Source organism: Triticum dicoccoides, chromosome 2A (assembly GCF_002162155.2).
Source record: "Triticum dicoccoides isolate Atlit2015 ecotype Zavitan chromosome 2A, WEW_v2.0, whole genome shotgun sequence".
NCBI classification, from domain to species: Eukaryota; Viridiplantae; Streptophyta; class Magnoliopsida; order Poales; family Poaceae; genus Triticum; species Triticum dicoccoides.
Genome location: NC_041382.1, coordinates 752,656,088 through 752,668,367, shown reverse-complemented (window position 1 = coordinate 752,668,367; position 12,280 = coordinate 752,656,088).

Here is a 12,280-nt window from a genome sequence, read left to right as displayed (position 1 = left end):
TGGGAATCTAAGCTCATCAGCCACCAGCCTTCTATACATTGATTTAACTCTAAATTTTCCATCAGCACTAAGAGACCATATAGTTTTTTTCTTTTCCACCTTTCATTTCAATTTCCTCACATCTATTTTTTAGACTATTCCATAATCCTAAAGTTTCCCCATATAGAGTTCTTCTAAACCTAAACCCTTTCCAACCTTTTTGTATGACTTCAGCCACTATTATGTTGTGGTCAAAACATTAATCATAAATCCTAGGATAAGCTTCCTTAAGGCTTTTATCATCTACCCAAATATCTTCCCAAAATCTAGTATTTTCCCCATCTCCTAATTCTTTCTTAACAACCCTGTAAAAGGTCTCCTTGATCTTCATCAGGCTAGACCAATACTGAGAGTCTCCAGGTTTTTTGGAGACCCTGGACAAACATTTGTTTCCTCCATATTTTCTTAAAAATAATATCTTGCCACAACCCCTCCTCTGTTTCCATTTTCCAGAACCACTTAGCTAACAGAGAAACATTCATCATTTCTAGATTGATAATCCCTAGGCCCCCACCTCTTTGGGTAAACAACATGGTTCCCACTTGACTAAGTGATATTTCTTAATATCCTCATCCTCTTGCCACACTAACCTAGCTCTGTAGAAGTCCACTTTTTAATAACTTCTTTAGGAATAGGGTAAAAGGACATCATAAAGAGAGGTATATTAGTGAGACAAACCTGCACAAGTGTAATTCTCCCTACAATAGATCCCAGTAATTTCCCTTGCCAGCACCCACATCTTTTTTCAATTTTTTCAGTCACACAATTCCAATGGACATTCTTAAGTCTGGAATCAGAGACTGGCATTCCTAAATATTTTATAGGAATTACCGCCATTTTGCATGTTAGTATCTCTTGATATAGACTTTGTTTCTCTTTAGCCTTCCCAAATAGCATCAGTTCACTTTTGTGGAAATTAATCTTCAGACCAGACAATTGTTCAAAGGCTCCCAATATAAACTTCAAATTCTGTACACTTTCCACATCATCGTTCATTAAGAAGATTGAGTCATCTGCATATTGTAGCATGTTCACTCCATTATTTTCCTCATCACCTAGGACTCCTTTAATCAAATCATTTTCCAAATCATTATTCATTAGTATGGCTAACGCATCAGCAACTAAATCAAATAATAAGGGAGACATATCATCTCCTTGCCTAAGTCCTTTATGACTTTTAAAGTAAGGTCCAATTTCATCATTTACTTTCACCCCAGCATGTCCCCCTCTCATAGTTTCCATAACCCAATCACACCATTTGTCAGGAAATCCTTTGGCTTTCAGCATCTGAATCACAAAAGGCCACTTGATTTTGTCAGATGCTTTTTCAAAATCTACTTTAAAAATCAGTGTGTCTTGCTTCTTATTATGAAAAGTGTTCAAAGCTTCATGTAGGATCACCACCCCCTCCATAATATACCTCCCCTTATTGAATGTTGTTTGAGTTCTGGATATGACAGGGGGCACACATAGTGTTAATCTGTTCATCAATACTTTTGTTATGATTTTGAAGCTAACATTTAACAGACATGTTGGTCTAAATTTCTGAATCTGTTTAGCATCAGCAGATTTGGGTACTAATGTAATTATGCCATAGTTCAACCTAGCAATGTCAATTTTCCCTTTAGCAAACTCTTCTACTAGGGCTTTAAGATCCCACTTCACCAACTCCCAGAACTCCTGGCAAATATCAGCAGGAAATCCATCTGGTCCAGGGCTTTTATTTTTTTTCATTCCAAAAACCACCTTTTTATCTCTTCTAGGGAGAAGGGGCTCATCAGTTTTTCTCTCTCCTCATCACTGATTTTCTTTGTTTCCATGTCTCTCATCGAAATATATGCTTCTTCAGGATGTCCAAACATTTTTTTGTAGAAGTTAGTAATATACTCCATAAGTTTCTCATCTCCTTCTATCACCCCTTCTTCTTGTTCTAAGGATATAATTTTGTTTTTCCTCCTCCACCCATTCACCTTGGCATGATAATATCTGGTGTTCCCATCTCCATCTGTAATTTCCTTATCTTTGTATCTTTGGATTATTTTAATCTCCTCCTGCAGCATCACTCTTTTCAGTTGTGAAACATAGTATCATATATAGAGTAGTATAATAGATAATCTTATTTAGGGTCATGCATGATACGGTATCTACGTATGTTACTCTAATCCTTTTCTCTCTTCTTTAGTTCTCTGTCACATCAGCATGTTTGTTATTTCCGAGTGCATGATACCGGCTAAGATACCACCACTATGGCCGGCCTTAAGGCCAAGTCCGCAAATGAGGCAAGGTGGACCACAAGAAGAGCACATCAGTGTTCTACCGGGATGGCTAAGTATCAGTCGACTGAGACTTAACCAAGTCTCAGTCTATGCAATGTTCGTGGGGTCTTACACTAAGATTCGTGTAAAAACTTTTTTTAGTTTTTAGTTTTTCTTATTTCTTTTTTATATGTTATGTAATTTGACTTAGACTTGGTTAAATCTAAGTCGGTTGAGATCCATGTTTTAAACCCATCATCTGCACCATGACAAAAGAGTTTAAAGAAAGTTACTTAACTCAAAATCGTTATTTTCTACTGAAAATGATCTAATAGTCACCCAAACATATTGCAGCCTCGCTTACTGGTACAGTCTCTTGTTTCTTTTGGTGGGGGTTGCTAAAACACTCAAATGTCAAAGGACATTCTATGTGTGTCTCCAAGGAGATATAGGGGATCTAAATAGTGGCGGACCCACCATTGGGGCGAGCTGGGGCGGCCGCCCCGGGTCGCCGGTGACGAAAAATCGAACCCCCGTTACATATTCTTCCTCCTCGTTTCCTCCGGCGAGCGATTCATGGTGGTGGCGGCGGCATTGGCGTTGTTCTCTGTTTACGCATGACTCTATCCAATCCAAGGGGTACGTGAGCAGTTTGAGGGAGGAAGAGATTTGGGCTCGAATGCAGAACTGGGTTGCGTTAGACGTTACTACAGGCCCAAATGCCCAATCGACAGGTCTGCTCGTCAAACAAAAAAATCCCCAATCGATCCCAGTCGTTCCCCAATTCCCCTTACGACCTAGCCACTGCAGCGGTACTGCACCGCCGCCTGACGCCGCCTCACGCTGCTCCGCGCCTCCGTTGACACCCGACACGCCGATGCCTCGCGACCTCCGCCAGTGTTGGACGTTCCCGCCGCTCCTTCGCCACTCTGTGCGGTACCGCCGCGGCGCCACGCCCCGCTACTCCGTGCTGCTGTTGTCTCTTGTCTCACTGTCTGCCGCCTGCATTGATGGATTCCGAAATTTCCGATGAAGAGGCAGCTTGGCTAGCTGCTGAAGAAGCTAAAGCTGAGGCTGGGACTCTAGCTTTGGTTCTGGCGGTGGCAACGGATGGTACATTCAGGTCAACCAACCGGAAGCGACCACATGATTCCAAGAACAAGCATCATCAGCATGTATCCTCTTCAGTTCTTCTAGTCTCCTTTGATATGTTCAGTACTGGACATGTTAGTTGGATAGGAACAGTAGACTGGCAGCATGACACTGATTTTTTTACCATTTGATCTTGAAAAAATCTTTCGATTGCACACGATATGTTATTTTACTAGTGTTTAAGACATGTTTTATATTTTTTTTGTTGAATGTTATGAGTTTTGATTGAATAGAGTTGTATTTGTACCGAATTTTTTTTAGACCGTAAATATTCGCCCCGGCTAACTTCAATTCCTGGGTCCGCCACTGGATCTAATGATTGTGCCCATGACATGTATGTACTTTTTGTTACTTCTATTGTTTGTACTGTCATAACAGGTGATGAATAGAATGAAATTTCAAAAAAAGGAAAAAGATATTTAGCGGTCCTACAAAAACCGAAAAATACAAAGTCCCGGTCGAAACATATATCTTCACTGCAACATCGACGCGGCGGAAAGGCAGGGGTTCTCTGTTTCCTTTTAGGTAGTACGTGGCAGTGCGAGTTCAGCTCCTCTAGGCTGGCTAGCTAGCTGAGAACAAGTGAACTCGCGCTGTGGTCCTTGGCCTCCTCCATTTTTCCATTGCATGGTTACATGTCGCCGCCGGTGCCGCTGGCTGGCCAGACGTTGCATCGGGCAATGTCAACTCCACATCGGTCGTCTCCCCCGATAGCTAAGGCATGTCACGTCGTCTCGGTCGTCGTAGACCCTCTCGCCGCCACACACACCCAAGGACGCTGAATTAGCAGCTAGCGACATGCATCCGTACGTAGTCCCATCAGCTTGATCATCCATCACTCTCAAAAGAATGAGGAAAATAACTGAGCACCCATCGTACGTGAATCCATGGGAACCACGACTCACTGCTCATGTGATCTATACGCGCACGTGCACTTCCTTCCTTTCACCATGCATGTTGGTTTTGAGAATGACATTGAGCTACTTAGAGCATCTCCAACAGCGCAAGATATAAGCGTCGCCCTGGAAAAATACAGTTTTTTACGCGTGCAGCTGCTCCGAGTGTTCCAACGGAGGCGCAAAAACCATGCACGCGGCATAAGTGGTTCAGCGCGCGGGGCGAAATGGCAACACACGCTGCTTCTTTCGTGCGTCCGCTCCCGCGCGCTGCACACTCGAGCGCCCGCGCCGCACCCTCTTCGACGCGCCGCTTTCGCCCCGCCCGGTGGCGAATTCGCCCGATGGACGGCCGCGCCGACATCCCCCTCACCCTTTCCTACACCAGCGACCCCTTCGCCGCCACCGCCGCCGCCGGCGGCGCAAACCCTAGCGCGGGGAGCTTTGGCTTCGCCTCCATCGGTGCTCCTCCAACCACCGGTCTCGCGCACGGCCTTTTCATGGCGTCACGGATGACCTGGTGGCGGGTGGCGTCGTGTCGGCACCCGCCGTGAAGCCACGTGCCCCCCTCTCGAAGCTCCCAAATGCGGCAGTGGCGAAGGCGGCAAGGTGTCCGGGAAGAAGAACAAGGCGACAGACGGCTCCTCGGGGCGGCCGAAGAAGAGACTTGCAGGGCGTGCGACGGATGTGGCGGCGACGAAGATGAGGATGTGGCATGATTGTTGATGTGCCATTTGTTTGTGTGAACTTTTATGTCATGAACTTGGTTGGGTGATTTTGAACTTGGTTGGATGATGATGTGATGTGGCATGATTTTGAACTGTTATGTCATGAACTTGGTTGGGTGATTTTAAACTATGCTATGTTTTGTTTTGATATTTGAAATATCATCATATTGTCTTTAAAATGAACATATTGCAAGCGTCGGCTGCTCGCGCGCGCTGTAGTTTAACGCGTCTGCTGGAGCGGCGCGCGCGTGCAATTTTTTGCAGCGGTCACTGAAGTCAGCGCTCCGTGGCGCGCAAAAACTGGCTATTCCGGCGCTGTAAACGTTTTTTTTAGCGCGCCGCGCGTTGCGAGCTTGTTGAAGATGCTCTTACTTAAGGTTGGACCTGACTTGTTGCCGTGGACCGAGCTGTGGGGCAGGAGAGTAGTATGGCGAATGCAACTGTGTCTGTCCATGGCAGCGGCAATTGCACAACCGGCACCTTCCGATTCGCATGTTTTGCCGAACCAAGTACTGGGTGGTCGGCTGCCCCCATAGCATCCTCCCTCTTTCTCTATTTGCAGTGGCGGGTGGTGTGTGTGTGGCTTTGCTGACCTTGCCGGCGACCAATACTGCTGGTTCATCCTCACCCGCCTTCGGGCCCGGCGGGACTAGGAACATCTCTGCCAGCACCTCCTCCAGCTCCATCGTGGCAGTGGACTGCAAATTGGGTGGGAATTGGAGTGGGTTGCGGCGGTGATTGGAGCAGTGATAATGGGTAAAGGGCGGGTTTTCACGCATTGTGCAATGTTCCCAATGTGTGGGCTCTACCTAGCTTTTGTCTGGGCTGGGTGTGTCCGAATCCGACATAACGGCTGTCTGGACATCTGCAAATCTCTCCTAGGTTTGCTTTCGATTTGTGGGAATTTGGACAGTGAACCGATCCGCGGACGTTTGATCGACGGCTATGGAGGGCACAAAGTAACTGGACTGCACGGTCTGGACTTTTACGGCCGTTTGATGTATAGCATTGGAGATGCCCTCATAGTACATTCAGTCAAATTATTGTTGTCATAAACCAACATATTTCTGTAACTTTCCTATGTTATTTTACATATGGACGATAAATCTGTAGGATAATCAGGAAGCGCCTCACACCCTGTAGGGTGCTTATCTCGTTAGCTACATATGCTAAAGATTACATCTGATGGTTAGAAAGATTGATACCCAAGGAAACTAGACATAACATGAAATGTAGTTTGTTTTTATCATCTAAACATATCGTAACACCCTCCCTAAATCACAATGCAGACACGTTGAGATTGCAACTGAATTCTTCAAAAGGCCGACAAGGAAGAGAATTGGTGAAACTAGCTGCCACTTGGTCATGTGAAGATATGAATCCTATTTTCTTACTGTGTGTGTGCTACTCTTTCTCAAACAAAATGAAATTTCAATGTGTTTTGCAGAAAGATAAATCGCCCCTATGTTTGCATAAAGGAGATGAAACATACATGTGCTTAGACCTTTCAAATTGGGGGTTGATGAAAATGAGAAGGATCGCATAAGGGGGGCATCACACTATGACCAAGTGGCTGATGGTTTCACACCATCGCACAAATATCGCATTATGGTGTGCAAGAAGTCCTATGAGGAAGAACTGCTCATTTTTCAATTTGTAATCTTTATGAGGAAGAATATCTAAATCAAGTTGGTATTTTCCTTTCCTTGCCCTACTGAAAACCATGTCCTACATTAACTCAATCAAATCTTATCAAAATCATGTCCTACATTAACTCAGTGAAATTGAATCAAATATTACCAAAATCTCAACTAAATCAAAACTTTTCTTGTCTTCCCTTGCACATACCTAAATCAAATCAAATCTTACCAACACCTACTCTAAATGCAAATTTTCCTTGCTTTTCCCTTCACATACTCAAATCAATTAAAATCCTACCAAAATCTAAAATGTGGCGGGTGTAGATATATGTCGGACACGACTGGTGTTGAGCCATTAGAACATGTATATGCCCCTATTACAACACAGGTGTTGATCTTCTCTGTTTGCGCCGGAGAGGAATTGTTCGTATCCAGGTAGCAGTTTTGAACCTTGATGCTTTCAAGAGCAGCACAATTGATTCTCTCTCTTCAGACGTGGTGGTTCAAAGGAAAGGTTATGAGTTCCGGTACAGTCTTGAAAAGTCAGACTTCTGCGTTGATAGTGACTTTGTGCCTCGAGTTTGGGAGCATGGCGATGATTCAGGGGGCGACAAGGGGCATGACAGGGAGGACACAGTGAGGAACAATGATCCAAGCAAGAGGTCCAAACCCACTTCATCATCCAACAACTCTTCGACACCTTCTTCATCGGGTGGGGTGGTGCCCATGCAGATCGCCATTGCAGTCACACCTCCGAACTCTCATAGTGGCTTACCCGTCACGGATGCTTCACCGCCTATAAGGGGCGCTTCTCCGTCGGGGTCGGATTCTTCATCTAGGGTTGCTTCTCCTTCGTCATCGGCGCCCCGGTCTTCGACGCTACCATCTTCGACTCCCAGGTCACCATCGCCTAACCACCACGTGGGGAATTGTGGGCGCTCTTCACCGGAGGGGACAACTCCAGCGTCGTCGTCATCACCGCCCTCTCCGGCGGCGCCCCGGTCCTCGACGCCGCCATCGTCGGCTCGCTTGTCGCCACCGCCTAACCCCCAGGAGGGGAGTCGTGGGCAACCCACGCCGGAGGGGACCGCTTCATCGCCGTCGTCATCATCGCCCACTCTGGCTTCTCCGACTCGACGTGGTGTCATCTTCTCTCCGTCCGTTCGAGCTGGCCAGGAGTCTGCCATAGCTGTACTTCGCGCGTTATCATCCACTCCTCCGCCGCCAGGGGGGTGCCAGCACCCGGACTTGAGGAGGCTGAGGAGAAACCCCTTCTTTCTTCTTCGTCGTCGTTGCAGCAGCCAACTATGCCTTGCGGAGTCGATATGATGGACTTCGAGGCGGATGTTACTCCTCCATCGCTGAGGGCAGCGGGCGTCATCATGTTGGGGCTGACGGATCTGCAGCCACCGACGAGGACTCTATGATGAAGGCCATGCGTAGGACTGCTGCTCGTAACCTCGACTTCGAAGGTACTCCCTCTCGCAAGTCTTTTATGTCTTTTGATAATTCCAAAGTATCTTCAAATATTACTAGACTTGGGGTGTCACTAGGACGTAATGAGAATGAGATAGATTTTTCGGTCAAGGCTTTAAAACAAGTGGAGTTCGACCGGCTTACAGTTGCTCCGAACTTGTCGAGCTTTGTCGACCCTCTCTTGTCAGATGAGGAGTCGGAGGATGCTGATGCCAATCATGAAGGCAAGCTTCTCTCTCATTTGGTTAAAGACACGACTGAAGTAGACCTTGAAGATACAGTACGCGACACTATGCTTTTTGAGCTTGTCGCGTCGGTGCGCAAGAATAAGTCTAACTCAGCAAAGAAAAGAGGGCGCTCTTCTAAAAAAGTAAAGAGCTCTAAACATAAAGTTGGTTCATCATGAGAGGCATGTTCTGGAATAGCAGAGGTCTTGGCGACTTGGCTAAACACAAACACATTGCCGATTGTGTAAAGGACCATTCGTTGGACTTTGTGGCTATCACTGAGTCGGGCAAACATGATTTTCCAACACGTGATCTGGACCACTTTTCATGTGGTTTCGATTACGAATGGCACGTCTTACCACCGACCGGGAGGTCCGGGGGAATTTTGCTAGGTATCAACTCTACATACTTACAACTATTGTCCATGTCAAAGGGGGAGTATCATATCAAATTCCACCTTCGAAATAAGTCCGACAACTTCATCTGGAGTCTGGTAGCTGTATATGGCGCCGCTCAAGAGGAATTTAAATCTGCATTTCTAAAAGAATTAGTCAACACCCGTCGAGACAATCCCCATCCCATGTTAATCGGGGGGGATTTTAATATCCTTCGATATCGGCAGGAAAAAAACAATGATCGGTTTGACACTAGGTGGCCCTTCCTCTTTAATGCTGTTATTGACAGCATCTGAGGGAGATCACGATGTCTGGTCGTCAGTATACCTGGGCCAATAACCGATCGGTGCCAACCTTCGAAAAACTGGACCGGGTGCTAGTTACTACTGACTGGGAATATAAATATCCCCTAGCCTCGGTTCGGGCACTAGAAAGAATTGAGGCCTTATCAGATCATGCTCCGTTGCTAACCGATTTTGGAAAACCAATCCCAAGTTCTAACTGTCACCAGTTTAAATTTGAACTGGGATGGCTCACTAGAGAGGGATTTTATGAACTAGTTAAGAAGGTGTGGGTGCGCCAGCCTCGTGGTAACACACCCATTCAACGATGGAATAATCGAATCCGCGCCTTGCGTCGATTCCTCCGAGGATGGGCCAAACATACTGCGGGCATTTACAAAAAAGAAAAATTGTGTTTGTCTACTTTAATTGATTCCCTTGATAAAATAGCGGAGGTGAGATCTCTGTCTGCTGTTGAGATTGAGCAAAAAAGTAATCTTAACGAGCAGATTGCCCGCCTATTACGCGAGGAAGGGATTAAATGGTACCAACGTAGCAAAGCGGATTCGCTGGTGCAAGGTGATGATAACACGAAATACTTTCAAATGCTAGCTAATGGAAAGCATAGGAAGAAGCGTATATTCGCCCTTGATCAAGAGGAAGGTCGAATAGAGGGGGATGTACCACTTAGAAATTTTATCACTAAGTTCTACAAAGACCTTTTTGGGCCTTCACCTGAAACTAATTTCCAGCTAGACGAATCCGTTACTCATGATATTACTCAAGTTACTGAAGCGGAAAACGAATTCCTAACCTCTCCGTTTTCTGAGGAGGAAATTCGAATCGCGGTGTTTCAGATGGAACACAACAAGGTGCCGGGACCGGATGGCTTTCCCGCTGAGTTTTATCAATGCTTTTGGGACGTGATTAAGGCAGACTTGGTCCAGTTGTTTAACCGGCTGCATTCCGAGGACCTTGATATTTCCCGTTTAAATTTTGAGGAAATTGTCCTATTGCCTAAGATTAAGGAGGCTAGTCGTATTCAGCAATATAGACCGATTTGCCTTCTCAATGTAAGTTTTAAATTTTTTACGAAGGTAGCGACCAACTGGTTGAATAATGTAGCTGACCATGTCGTAAAACCCACTCAAACAACATTTATGCAAGGACGCAACATATTAGATGGAGTGGTCGTCCTGCACGAAACTGTTCATGAACTGCACCGGAAAAAGATGAACGGTGTCATTCTTAAAATTGATTTTGAGAAAGCCTACGACAAAGTTAAGTGGCCCTTTTGTTGCAAACCTTGCGCATGAAGGGGTTCTCACAAAAATGGTGTCGCTGGGTAGAGAGTTTTGTATCTGGAGGTAGTGTGGCCATAAAAGTTAACGATGACGTTGGCAACTATTTTCAGACAAGAAAGGGGCTTCGTCAAGGCGACCCCGCATCTCCTATCCTGTTTAACATTGTGGCTGACATGCTAGCTACCCTTGTTGAGCGGGCTAAGCTGGATGGTCAAATTAGTGGGGTCATTCCGCACTTGGTAGAAGATGGTCTATCCATCCTACAATATGCGGATGACACGATACTTTTTATGGATCATGATTTAGATAAGGCAAAAAATATTTGCTTTTGAGGAACTTTCTGGTCTCAAAATTAATTTTCATATGAGCGAACTTTTTTGCTTTGGCGAGGCTGCAGAATTAGCACCCGAGTATGCCGACATTTTTGGATGCCAGCTTGGGCAGTTTCCGATTCGGTATCTGGGTATCCCCATACACTATCGGCGTGTAACTATTGCTGAGTGGAGGCATGTGGAAGAGAAACTTGAGAAACGTTTAGCCAGTTGGAAGGCCAAACTCTTGTCGTATGGGGGGCGATTGATCTTGATCAATTCTGTCCTAAGCAACATGGTTTTATATATGTTGTCCTTCTTCCACCTGCCGAAAGGGGTACTACAGCGGCTCGATTACTTCAGATCCAGATATTTTTGGCAGAGTGATAACGAAACTAAGAAATATCGACTGGCTAGGTGGAGCATATTATGCAGACCTAAAAGTCATGGGGGCCTGGGAATCCAAGACCTTGAGATTAAAAACATCGTTCTTCTCAACAAGTGGGTTTATAAACTACTCACTGAGAATGGAATATGGAAGGAAATCATTCGCAACAAGTATGTGGGATCCAATGCCATTTCTCAAATTTATTGGAAACCCGGGGATTCACATTTTTTGAGTGGTGTCATGAAGGCCAAGAAATTCTTCTTCCAATTTGGGACCTTCTTGGTTAGGGACGGTTCTCAGGTTTGTTTCTGGGAAGATACCTGGCTAGGGAACAACTCACTAATGGTGCAATATCCGAGCTTGTATATGATTGTTAGACATAAATTTGTCACGATCAAACAAGTCTTAGGACAACAAAACCCCGATATTTCTTTTCGTAGGGATCTTTTGGGAACTCGTCTGGCAGCATGGAATGAATTACTCACTCACCTGGATGACATTCAACTGTCAGATGAGCCGGACACTTTTCGATGGAACTTGCATCAGAATGGCAAATTTTCGGTCAAATCCATGTATGATGCAATTTTCTGCACATATTCTTGTGGGAGCGACGGCCTTATGCTGGGCAATGTGGCTTACTAGGAATGATGTGATTTTTAACAACAAAAGTGTCTCATCTCCTATGCAGGTTATTCATGCTTGTACACGATTGCTCCGTACGTGGTCTATCCTGCAGAAGCCGGAGGACATGAACCTTTTTATGATGGCATCTACCTGGCTGGAGCGTACGGCTAGGGAGGTTTTCTACCCCCATGAATGGCGGTGTGATTTACGGATAGGATCTACCGCTCCTTAGGCTGGACAAGATTTATTGTTTGGCATTGTATCAAATTATTTTATTTTTAGAGTGCTCTGGACGTTTTGGCTGTGTGCATCTAGCTATGCAGAGATCGGGCTTTCTTTCAATATGATTGTATCACCTTAATATATCTATTTAATGAAAAGTCTTTTATCGAAAAAACAATACAGGGGCAATTAGCCAGTACTCTGCTAATAGCGCGGGAAGTGATAAAAAGTCCCTATAGATTGAATAATAGTTAGCCTACCTGTATGGTAACCTCGGCGCACTAGGAGTAGACCGACTGCGTAATCCGATGGAGACGACCACTGACACAAGCCCAACCGAAG